The following is a 12,505-nucleotide window of genomic DNA, read 5'->3' as shown; positions in this document are numbered from 1 at the left end:
GTGGCTCACGGGCCTAGTTGCTCCGCGGCATGTGGGATCTTCCCAGCCCAGGGCTCGAACCTGTGTCCCCTGCATCGGCAGGCAGATTCTCAAGCACTGCGCCACCAGGGAAGCCCTGTGTTGATTTTTATTTTTTCCGTCAGTTTTACTGTCATGCGTTTAAGGCTGTTCCAGAATGCTAGCAGAACATTGGGCCAGAGGAGGTAGCCACTCAGCTCCCTTGAGCTCTGTGAGGACGAAGCAAGGCCAGCAAATGGCGATTCTGATGGTCAGTGTCATGGGCAGGTCTCTTCGTTGGAAACTGCAGTTGGTGGCGGGAACGGCTCCCCGTGCCTGTAGCTGTCCCGCGGCTCTGGCTGCAAAGCACAATCTACAGATCCTTCCCAAGGTCTTAGCACAGAGACCACCCTTTGGTTTTGGCAATCGCCTGCCTGACTTGAACTCAAACACAGATGATATTGGAACTCTCTGTGGACTTTGGAACCAATCTAATGACATTTGTTTTGGGCTTTACAGCTTCATTTTGTCTAAGTTGAGTGTAAGATTGAATTCTACCGTGTTCCGCCTGTCCCTATGCTGGTCTCATGGGTCTGGCACTTCTGCACTTGGGTTTCCCCAAACCTGCCAGGCATGCATTTCGACACGCTTAAAAAAAATTTTTTTTTGATACCTGCCTTTCTGGCATTCCTGGTATTTGTCAACTGTATGCACTGGCCATTTTCTGTGACGCTGTTTACAAATAGGATTTGGGAGAAGATGGGCTGTATTCTGCCCGCCAAAAGATTAAGATGTGTTGCCGGCTGGGGTCCTCCTTTATGTCAGACACACAGGGCATTTTGCAGTCTGATGAGGAAACTAAGGCTCAGAACAGTGAAAGGGAGGCCAGGCCGGAGTGAACCCAGGGCTGCCCTTTCTTCTGATTGGCTGTGACAGCCAGACTTGGGCTGATGCAGAAGTCTAAATAGTCAAGCAGCTGAAGGCAGGGGGCATTTAGGTGGAGAGAGTTTAAACATTGCAAAACCACTCAAGGTTAATCTTGCTCCAGGCAGGTACGAGTGGTTTGTTACCTCGGTGTGAAGTAAGAAAAAAGAGGCTTTCAAAGACCCTGTTCCTAGTTCTCTGTTTAAACCTACCTCACAGGGTGGTTATAAGAATAAACTAATAAAAGTCAAGGTTAATCGCATTGTAACAGGTCTGCAAATTTTTATTAATATCCTTAAAAAGTTATTGTATTATCCTTCTAAACATGTCATTTTTCTATCAGAGATAAACCTTGAGCTGACCAGGTCCTATTAAAACAATTTACTTTGATGGTATTGGGTTGGCCAAAAAGTTCGTTCGGGTCTTTCCATAGTATCTTACAGAAAAAACCCGAACAGACTTGTTGGCCAACCCAGTATCAAAGCAGCCTGAATTTCCTCTCTTTTCCGAAATAGATTTCTAGGACTTGGGGAGAAAAAGAAAAAAGAAGAAGCAATCTTTGGTATAGATTGTTTTCTTTTAGATAGCACTTTTGCAGTTGAATAAGGAAAGTTTTAAGAAATCAGTAGTTTTATTCAATTCACCTCCATTGGTGAAAACATGTATAGTTCTTTATTCCACCACTGAAAACTGATCCTCCTATGTGTTTTGTGTGTGTGTGTGTGTGTGTGTGTGGTGCCCCCTGCCCTGTCTCGGTGATGAAACTGGACTCCAGCATAAAGTAGATAATTGTATATTGTTGACTTTTACCTGGATATAGAACCATGACACCATAGCACTCTTAAGATTATAACTTCTTCCTTGTGGAAGGAAATTAGAGATCAGTTATGCTCAGATAAGAGAAAAGGCATTTTATATGTACTTACCAGTACTTTGTGGTTACTGGAACTCAGCGCACATTCAGCCTTTATCCCTTCTTCTATCCCTTCTATCCCTTCTAGCTTTCAAGATGGCTAGAATAGGCCTTCTAAGTTTCTTTGCTCCTTAGCCAAGGAGAGTGTATTGTATTTCTCATTTCCTAGGTACAGCAGTGTTACTTTATGTTCATTCCTAAATGACACATGGGCAGGAGGTGGGTTGTGTAGTTAATCCTCGTTCTCTCTCAGGTAAGCTGGATTTTGGCAGAAGAGTTGGTACACGTGAGAACCTCGCCCCTTTCAGGTTCGGAAGAGGAATCCTTGATCATAAGCATGCAATGGGATTTCACAATTAAGGAGATTCTGTTGGGAAGTTGTGTGCACTGATTTTTGCCTTTCCTCACAAACGTATGTTTGGACCTGAATCCTCCAGTACCCTAAGAGCCTGCAGTTCTGCTCTAAGCCCTCTTGTTGTTGAAATTATTCTAAGTCACAGGGACTGATGAGATAATTCCAGAGTGCCCACCCTGGGCCAGGCTCTGCCCTGTCTTCAGGGAGAGGGAAACAGACAACCTCAAGGCAGGCACAGTAAGAAGTCCTGCGGATGAACCAGTTGTAAGGTACACCCAGCGGGGGAGGGAGTCATTCCGCCTAGGGTGGGGATGGAGGCCGTTAGGTTATTACTGGCCCTCTGGATTGAGTGACAGGTATTTACTAATTCCTTGCGGGCTCGGGTCATCTTTCTCTTATTCCTGCCACCTCACCGTAAGGAGGACCCTGTGAGGCCTTCCCGGAAGAGATCCCCACCCACGTCCTCCGCCTGCCTTTTGTCTTAGAAAAACTTTAGTCAAAGAATAAATTTAGGGGCTTCCCTGGTGGCGCAGTGGTTGAGAGTCCGCCTGCCGATGCAGGGGACGCGGGTTCGTGCCCCGGTCCGGGAAGATCCCACATGCCGTGGAGCGGCTGGGCCCGTGGGCCATGGCCGCTGAGCCTGCGCGTCCGGAGCCTGTGCTCCGAAGTGGGAGGGGCCGCAGCAGTGAGAGACCCGCGTACCGCAAAAAAAAAAAAAAAAAAAAAAAAAAGAATAAATTTAATCAGAGAAGTGAGAAAATGCAGAAAGAAGGGAAAACAGGCAGGACAAAATAATCATACTTTAGCCATTAAACAAAGTCAAGGACCTTTAAACAAAGTCAAGTTCTTCCTCAAGGACTGTAGATAATATTCTGAGCCATGTCCTTTGAGCTGTTTTGCAGACTAAAACCCTCACCAGGTGGAAGAAATTAACTGTATGCTGCCCACAAGCCACGTAGACCCCAAACCCATTGGAACCTGAAGGTTGATGATGCGGATTCCTGATTACTTCACCACCAGCCGATCAGAAGAATGTCCACGAGCTGATCATGTCCTGCTCCTTGAACACTGTAAGACCCCTCACTACACCCTCCAGTGGGGAACACACAGTTCTGAGGGTGTTAGCCTGCCGTGGCCCCCTTTGCCTGGCAAAGCAATAAAGCTATTCTTTTCTACTTCACCCAAAGCTGTGGCCGCGTTTCTATTCGTCACTGGTGAACAGAGGCCGAATTTCGGCAACATCACCTACTTTCACCCTGACTCTCATTCCCACCCACAAGGGAGGCAGAGTGGGAGGCGGTAAACGCTAAACAGGGCTCCATGTGCCAGCATGACACTTGACATTGAATCTGACGTCATCTTATTAGCCAAGGGCAGGTTATGTAGCCTCCCTGAACCTCAGGGGCTTTGTCTATTATACTGCCTTCCTAGGGTAGACAGAGTGAAATTAAAATATTGTACATGAGGTGTCCGGCACACAGTAAGTATCTGATAATATTTCGTCTTCCAGTGTGTGAAGTCTGCCCAGACTGCACTGTCTACTATGGATTGTCTGAGGCACTGGCCCCAGGGAGAGGCCACATCCTCTAGATACCTTGCTTTTTTCCAGCACATGGCTTTCCAAGTGACTGGACTGTTAAAGCAAAAAGAACCACAGTGGCCAAATGGAGCAGTAAGGCAGCATGTTTTAATGTAGAAATCCACTTTAATTCTGAAGTAATACTCTAGTTTTCAGTTATATATAATCATTTTTCAAGATACAGATACAGCCATAAGACTGTCACACAAACCTATATTTTTGATAAAAGCTTTCTATTGAAGTCTATACATACAGAAACATAAAAACTTGCCTGGACAGCTCAAAGCATTTCACAGAGTACACGCACTTAAATGCCATTACTACCCCAATCAAAGAAATAGACTCTTTAGCCGAAGGGTAGGCATATCCTTACTTCTGTCAGCATGGATTGATTTAGCTGGTTTTGAATTTTATGTAAATGGAATCATAGGGCATGTACCCTTTGGTGTCCGGCTTCTTTCACTTAAGAGTCCATGAGAGAACTTCCCTGATGGCGCCGTGGTTAAGAATCTGCCTGCCAACGCAGGGGACATGGGTTCGAGCCCCGGCCCGGGAAGATCCCACCTGCCGCAGAGCAGCTAAGACTGTGCGCCACAACTACTGAGCCTGTGCTCAAGAGCCTGCGAGCCACAGCTACTGAACCCGCACACCACAACTGCTGAAGCCCACGCGCCTAGAGCCCGTGCTGTGCACAAGACAAGCCACGACAATGAGAAGCCCGCGCACCACAACAAAGAGCAGCCCCCGCTCCCCGCAACTAGAGAAAGCCCGCGCACAGCAAGGAAGACCCAAAACAGCCAAAAATAAATAAATAAATAAATAAATTTATTTAAAAAAAAAAAAAAAATTCCATGAGATTCGTCCATGTTGCTTTGTAACAGGAGCTTATGCTATCTTTATTGCTGTACAGTATTTCTCCATTCTACTGTCAATGAGATGTTCAGCTTTTCCTGTGGGGCGGGGGTGGGGGAGGGCGGCTGAATGTCTAATGAAATCAACATCTACACATATACTGGTATATACACTTTCTCATTTCTGCTGAGTGCCTGCCTTGGAGTGGAATTGCTGAGTCATCAGGTGAATTTCAGCTGTAATAGATACAGCCAAACTGTTTTCCAGGTGCTTTTCCCAGTTTACATTGCCACCCTCAGTGTGTGAGGGGATATGTGTTTATTTTGCCCCAAAATGCGCTGAAATTGAATATTTCTCAAATTTCTATCTCTGTATCTAGCTCCTCTAAATAGCTGTTAAATTCAATGCTGTCAAGTATAATCCCCGGGGGTTACCACTAGATTATAAAACTGGAAAATGTCATCTCCAAGTTTTCAGATTTCAGTCTCGAATGATGTTAAAAATAAATCAGAATAGCAATTTCCCTCAGCTTAAAAAATGACAACTACTTAGGTACTCTACGACTGTCCTTTTAGATTTTAGATTTTTTAACTTGCAGTTTGAGGCTGAACCTTCTTTCTGTCTGTCTTGGTTACAGACAATGAGGATTTCGGAGAAACCACTGTATGCCCTGGTGAAAGAGAAGTTTCTTTGTTTTAGAGGTCAAAGGCTAATGTAGCTTTTTCTCTTCTGGGATCCAGGGAAGCTTTAATTTATTCCCTTTGCTATAAGTGATTAAACTGCCCTTTTAGTAGCTTAAATTGTAATTGCTGAGTAAATACATGTGTTTGTCAGAGTTGAAAGGTCAGACATCGCTGGGAAGGTCAGGCCATTGTTTGGCCACAGAGCCAGTATTGTGTGAGCTGCTGAAATACGACCTTTGCGGCTGTGCCTTCCTGGTGACCTCAGGCCAACTTCTGTTGGTGGCCTGTGGTCGTCCATATATTAGATTTCTCCATTGTAGATCAAAGGTAGGTAAAGACTCAGTCCTACTAGGTAGTTTGAACAGCGTTGCTCTTGGGATCTGGCGTCAAGTTTACATCGGGATACTAATAGTAATGTAATAGGATAGCTCTGCTCCAACCAATTTTATCCTGAACAGAGAGGTATTTTACAGCTAAAATTGAAATGGCAATCTCTCAGTTTTAGAAAAAGTTTAAGGTAATAGAATTTTCTCAATTTTAAGGTGTTCCTGCATAAAATTTCTTAAGCTTCTTGGCCCTTGTCACCACTTGATTCTAGTTTAGTTGCTGTGAAAGCTGGCATAAACTTTTATAGCACTTGGTTATTTTTTGCTTAATTTATCCATATTTCATGATATCCCCCAAAAGTGTTTGGTGCTCTACTGTTTGAGGATGTTTGAGAACAGTGGGTCTGGAAGGAGAGGTGGTGGTTCCAAAGCATTGCCGTGGTGGCAGGTACTGCATGTAGGTCCCTAATATCCATCTTCCAGTTTCATCCAGCCTGATGCTGGGTTTCATGGTGTGGCTGCCCTTCCCTTGCAGCCAGTTCTGCTTTCCGTTGCTAGTCTTTTTTTTTTTTTTTAAGTTGATTTACAATATATCGTGTTAGTTTCAGGTGTACGGCACCGTGATTCAGTTTTATATGTATATATATATATGTTAATAACCTGTATATATAGGTTATATATAGGTTATTACAAAATATTGAGTATAGTTCCCTGTGCTATACAGTAGGTCCTTATTGGTTATCTATTTTATATCTAGTAGTGTGTATATGTTAATCCCAATCTCCTAATTTATCCCTCCCCCACACCCCTCTCCGTTGCCAGGCTGGTGTTTTCTCCCCCTTGTTCAGTTTTCTTAACCTGAGGGCCTGCAGGTTCCTCAGGAGTTGTGGCCGTGCTGGTGGAGGTGATGCCCAAGGGGAGGTCACAGAGCCCAGCTGACCCTCTGTGATCAGGATTTGCCCACCAATACAACCCTGAAACACCTTGATTTTCCTAAGGTTGGCAGGGGGGTCTCCCTGTGGATTCTGTTTAATATATGTATGTTTGCATATTTACTTTAGTGATTTTCAATTCATCTAGATGAGTGAAGTGAGTCTTTTAGGGAATGACACGAAGATTCTTACTGATATAAAAGCAGTCCCCAGCTGGCATTCTGTACTGTTGTCTGGCATGCCCCAAGCCCTCAAGCTAATAACAGCCAATAGATTGTATCTGACCTATCAACTCCAGTTAATTGGGGGTGGTTTTCTGGTGTTCTTGAGGATTTTGAGGGCTTATCCCTCTCTTAGGAAGGGGAAGAAATGCTGTTTTCTATTAGCAATGCCTGCCATGGGTTGGGTAGGAAAGGGGCAACCAGGTCACCACATGTTCCCTTCTGGGTTTCTAACAGGATGAGAGAGTCTGGCACCAGGGTGCCAGCATTTGGCAAGAATGAGCCCTCCGGGCACTCTGACTTTTCCACAGCTTCTGTTCTGAGAAGGTCTGAGTCATTAGCACAGCAGCTCAGTACTTAGGCTGGGAGCCTAAACCTCCGTGGGTTGAAATCCCAGCTCCACTTCACTAGCTGTGAGTCTTGGCAGAGACCTTTACACTCTGGGAAACTAGGCATTAACTCAGCAATTACAATTAAACTGCCAAACGGGTAGTTCAGTCACACTCAAACCTCGTTTTATTGTAATTTGCAGACACTTGCATTTTTTACAAATTGAAGGTTTGTGGCAACCCTGCATCAGGCAAGTCTGTCGGTGCCATTCTCCCAAGAGCATTTGCTCACCTTGTGTCTCTGTGTCCCATTTTGGTAATTCTCACCATAGTTCAAACTTTTTCATTATTATTGTATTTGTTATTGTGATTGATGATCTTTCACGTTACTCTTGTAATTTTTTGTCTTGCATTTTAAAATTCAGGTATGTACATTGCTTTTTTTAGACATAATGCTATTGCACACTTAATAGACTACAGCATAGTGTAAACAACTTTTAGATGCACCAGGAAACCAGAGAATTCATGTGACTCGCTTTATTTATTTATTTTTTAAAACAATAGAAATGCATTCTCCCACAGTTCTGGAGGCTAGAAGTTCAAAATTAAAGTGATGGCAGGGCGGAGCTCCCTCTGAAGCCTGTGGAGGAGAATCCATTCTTCCCTCCTCCTGGCTTCTGGTGGCTGGTTGGTGATCCTGGTGCTCCTCTGAGCTCCTCTGCACTCCTCGGCTCACAGTGTATGCAGCACTTCAGTCTCTGCCTTCCTGGTCACTAGGGCATTGTCCCCTTGCCTCTGTGTCTCTCTTCTTCATATAAGGACAACAGTCACTTTGGATTAAGCCCACCCTTCTCCAGGATAATCTCATCTTTGCTAATTACATCTGCAATGACCCTATTTCCAAATAAGGTCACATTCTGAGGGTACTGGTGGCTAGGGCTTCAACAAAGCATCTTTGAGGGACACAGTTCAACCCATAACACTCAGGGTTGCTTCCTAGTCCACTGTCAGTTTCCTTAGCCCTGCCCCTAGTTTGTTAAAGAATCCTTTCATTGAACCTTCTTCATTTACCCCTTTGAGTGTGCGATTCCTGCTCTGAAATGGATCTTTGACCCTTATGAGCTGTGTGATGTTGCGCAAGACACTTAACCTCTCTGAGGTTCCTTCACCTCTAAAATGAAAATAATTTTCATACCTTCCCTACCTAATTCACTGAGTTGCTGAAAGAGCTTTGTAAACCAAAGAGGCCCATAGCACTGACGGGGATCATTATCATTCTGTGTGTGTTGAAAGGTACGTCTAGGAAAGGGCCATGTCATGTCTAGATTGTTCTCTTTGATCTGAACGGAACCTAGCACCACATACCAATACATGCTGAATAAATGCTTCTTGATGTTGTTGATAACCTATCTCTCCTGGCCGGTATTGAGAGGCTGAACACTGAACTGCTCCCCGGAAGACTTGCTTTACTGAGGACATTTAGTTCCTCCTCAAGGGCTATAGATAATATTCTCAGCCATATCCTGCGAGCTGTTTTGTAGATCCTGAAACCCCTACCAGGTAGAAGTTAACTACATGATGACCAGACTGTAGCCATACATAAGCTGTCCCATGTCCTCAGCCTGCCTATAATTCCGAGAATTGGCCTCAAATAAATGGGAACAAACTGACCCTGGAACTGATCAACTGTACTTAAAACAATCAAGATGACGCTGATCAGACCACCGCGTGACCAGTTTCCAGATGACTGTTGGAGCTGACTGTGCCGTTTCTGCACGTAGCCCCCTTCCTCCACCTAGAAAAGCTCTTGCCCCCTGATTGTGTGCATGGGGGGCAGTGGGCCTGTGGACAGCCGTCTGCCCCATCCCCTCCCCCGGTTGCCGGCATCTGACATAAAGCAAACTTTCCTTTCCACCAACCTTGCCTCTTTATTGGCTTTTGAGCAGCGAGCCGCTGGACCCTACTTTTGGTTACAGTATCCCAAGTGATAGATATTAACATTTACTGAGCATTTTTCACATGTCAGGCGCTCTTCTAAGGGCTTCACATGTGTGAAGTCACTCTTGGAGGCACTCGCAGTACAGCTAGGGACCAATGGGGGCAGGTATATGGTACAACGGGAGAATAGGGTGGTATTGGTCGGGCCTCAGGGTTGCAAGTAACAGAAACTCGCTCAAATTAGCATTCGTTTGAAAAACAAAAATCCTTCTTTTTTTTTGGCTCAGAAATCTGTGAAGTCTCAGCAATGGATAAGCACAACAGCTAAGACTTACTGGGGGAACTATATTCAATATTCTGTAATAAACCATGATGGATGAGAATTTGAAAAAGAATATATATATATATACACAATATATATATGTATAACTGAATCACTTTGCTGTACACCAGAAACACACAGAACATTGTAAATCAACTATACTTCAATTAAAAAGACTTATTGAGAGTTTTCTATGGGCCAGGCACTGTACTAAGCACTTTGCATGTATTTTTAAATTAAATTTAATTTATTTTTTATACAGTAGGTTCTTATTAGTTATCTATTTTATACATATTATTTACTGAGCATTTTTCACATGTCAGGCGCTCTTCTAAGGGCTTCACATGTGTGAAGTCACTCTTGGAGGCACTCGCAGTACAGCTAGGGACCAATGGGGGCAGGTATATGGTACAACGGGAGAATAGGGTGGTATTGGTCGGGCCTCAGGGTTGCAAGTAATAGAAACTCGCTCAAATTAGCATTCGTTTGAAAAACAAAAATCCTTCTTTTTTTTTGGCTCAGAAATCTGTGAAGTCTCAGCAATGGATAAGCACAACAGCTAAGACTTACTGGGGGAACTATATTCAATATTCTGTAATAAACCATGATGGATGAGAATTTGAAAAAGAATATATATATATATACACAATATATATATGTATAACTGAATCACTTTGCTGTACACCAGAAACACACAGAACATTGTAAATCAACTATACTTCAATTAAAAAGACTTATTGAGAGTTTTCTATGGGCCAGGCACTGTACTAAGCACTTTGCATGTATTTTTAAATTAAATTTAATTTATTTTTTATACAGTAGGTTCTTATTAGTTATCTATTTTATACATATTAGTGTATATATGTCAATCCCAATCTCCCAATTCATCCCACCACCACCACCACCCTGCCCTCCTGCTTTCCCCCCTTTGTGTCCATATGTTTGTTCTCTACGTCTGTGTGTGTATTTCCGATTTGCAAACTGGTTCATCTGTACCATTTTTCTAGATTCCACATATATGCGTTAATATACGATATTTGTTTTCCTCTTTCTGATTTACTTCACTCCATATGACAGTCTCTACGTCCATTCACGTCTCTACAAATGACCCAATTTTGTTCCTTTTTATGGCTGAGTAGTATTCCATTGTATATATGTACCACCTCTTCTTTATCCGTACGTCTGTCGATGGGCATTTAGGTTGCTTCCATGACCTGGCTATTGTAAATAGTGCTGCAATGAACATTGGGGTGCATGTGTCTTTTTGAATTATGGTTTTCTCTGGGGTATATGCCCAGTATTGGGGTTACTGGGTCATATGGTAATTCTATTTTTAGTTTTTTAAGGAACCTCCATACTGTTCTGCATAGTAGCTGTATCAGTTTACATTCCCACCAACAGTGCAGGAGGATTCTGTTTTCTCCACACCCTCTCCGGCATTTGTTGTTTGCAGATTTTCTGATGATGCCCATTCTAGCCGGCATGAGGTGATACTTCATGGTAGTTTTGATTTGCATTTCTCTGATAATTAGTGATGATGAGCATGTTTATAGTTTCCTTTGCTGTGCAAAAGCGTTTAAGTTTCATTAGGTCCCATTTCTTTATTCTAGGAGGTGGGTCAAAAAAGGTCTTCCTGTGATTTATGTCAAAGAGTGTTCTTCCTATGTTTTTCTCTAAGAGTTTTATAGTGTCTGGTCTTACATTTAGTCTTTGATCGATTTTGAGTTTATTTGTGTGTATGGTGTTAGGGAGTGTTCTGATTTCATTCTTTTACATGAAGCTGTCCAGTTTTCCCAGCACCACTATGGAAGAGACTGTCTTTTCTCTATTTTATATACTTGCCTCCTTTGTCATAGATTAGTTGACCACAGGTGCGTGGGTTTATCTCTGGGCTTTCTCTCCTGTTCCATTGATCTATATTTCTGTTTCCGTGCCAGTACCATATTGTCCTGATTACTGTAGCTTTTTAGTATACTCTGAAGTGAGGGAGTCTGATTACTCCAGCTCCGTTTTTTTTTTCTCTCAAGATTGCTTTGGCTATTCGGGGTCTTTTGTGTCTCCATACAAATATTAAGATTTTTTTGTTCCAGTTCTGTAAAAATGCCATTGGTAATTTTATAGTGATTGCATTGAATCTGTAGATTGCTTTGGGTAGTCTAGTCATTTTCACAATATTGATTCTTCCAATCCAAGAACATCTGTTTGTGTCATCTTTGATTTCTTTCATCAGTATCTTATAGTTTTCTGAGTACAGGTCTTTTACCTCCTTAGGTAGGTTTATTCCTAGGTATTTTATTCTTTTTGTTGCAATGGTGAATGGAATTGTTTCCTTTTAATTTTTCACCATTGAGAATGATGTTTGCTGTGGGTTTGTCATATATGGCCTTTATTATGTTGAGGTAGGTTCTCTCTGTGCCCATTTTCTGGAGAGTTTTTATCATAAATGGGTGTTGAAGTTTGTCAAAAGCTTTTTCTGCATCTATTGAGATGATCATATGGTTTTTGTTCTTCAATTTGTTAATATGGTGTATCACATTGATTGATTTGCATATATTGAAGAATCCTTGCATCCCTGGGATAAATCCCACTTGATCATGGTGTATGATCCTTTTAATGTGTTGCTGGATTCTGTTTGCTAGTATTTTGTTGAGAATTTTTGCATCTATATTCATCAGTGATATTGGTCTGTAATTTTCTTTCTTTGTCATATCTTTGTCTGGTTTTGATATCAGGTGATGGTGGCCTCGTAGAATGACTTTGGAAGTGATCCTTCCTCTGCAATTTTTGGAAGAGTTTGAGAAGGATGGGTGTTAGCTCTTCTCTAAATGTTTGATAGAATTCACTTGTGAAGCCATCTGGTCCTGGACTTTGTTGGAAGATTTTTAATCACAGTTTCAATTTCATTACTTGTGATTGGTCTGTTCATATTTTCTATTTCTTCCTGGGTCAGTCTTGGAAGGTTATACCTTTCTAAGAATTTGTCCATTTCTTCCAGTTTGTCCATTTTATTGGCATAGAGTTGCTTGTAGTAGTCTCTTAGGATGCTTTGTATTTCTGTAGTGTCCGTTGTAACCTCTCATTTTTCATTTCTAATTTTACTGATTTGAGTCCTCTTCCTCTTTTTCTTGATGAGT

Source organism: Physeter macrocephalus, chromosome 7 (assembly GCF_002837175.3).
Source record: "Physeter macrocephalus isolate SW-GA chromosome 7, ASM283717v5, whole genome shotgun sequence".
Classification (NCBI taxonomy): Eukaryota; Metazoa; Chordata; class Mammalia; order Artiodactyla; family Physeteridae; genus Physeter; species Physeter macrocephalus.
The sequence above is the reverse complement of the archived record's forward strand: the minus strand, read 5'-3'. Positions refer to the sequence as shown.